We start from the raw sequence: 266 nt of genomic DNA on the forward strand, positions 1-266 counted from the left end.
TTTCTCCTCCTGTTTAGAGTTTAATGTGTTTGAAACACATAAAAACATGAACCACGCTTTTCACATTAGTCACTACAAAATGTTATGAAACTTAACAAAATCTGCTTGCATTACGTTGTCCTCTGAAGTCTGTTGCCTTGTCTAGTTGTCATGTCAAATAACCAGTGGGGCTGTGAATCATGTGTCATCTAAATGCTGACAAGCCAAGCAGTTCAGTACTATATATAATGAGAGGGGAAACTCCAAAAGGCAGATATAGGCCAAGA

At 38.0% G+C, this 266-nt stretch overlaps 1 protein-coding gene across 2 annotated transcripts in view; it reads left to right on the top strand.

Annotated features, from left to right (window-relative positions):
• The first annotated feature begins 265 nt into the window (after nt 1-265).
• Nucleotide 266, top strand: part of LOC122802791 (matrix metalloproteinase-18-like) — a 19,055-nt gene continuing 19,054 nt past the window's right edge. For both annotated transcript variants that reach the window (XM_044072585.1, XM_044072586.1), the window contains exon 1: nt 266. This exon is cut by the window's right edge and continues 141 nt beyond it. The gene's annotated coding sequence lies outside the window, so the exon portion shown is untranslated.

This window comes from Protopterus annectens, chromosome 5.part0 (assembly GCF_019279795.1).
Source record: "Protopterus annectens isolate FY-2018-M chromosome 5.part0, PAN1.0, whole genome shotgun sequence".
In the NCBI taxonomy this organism is placed as follows: domain Eukaryota; kingdom Metazoa; phylum Chordata; order Ceratodontiformes; family Protopteridae; genus Protopterus; species Protopterus annectens.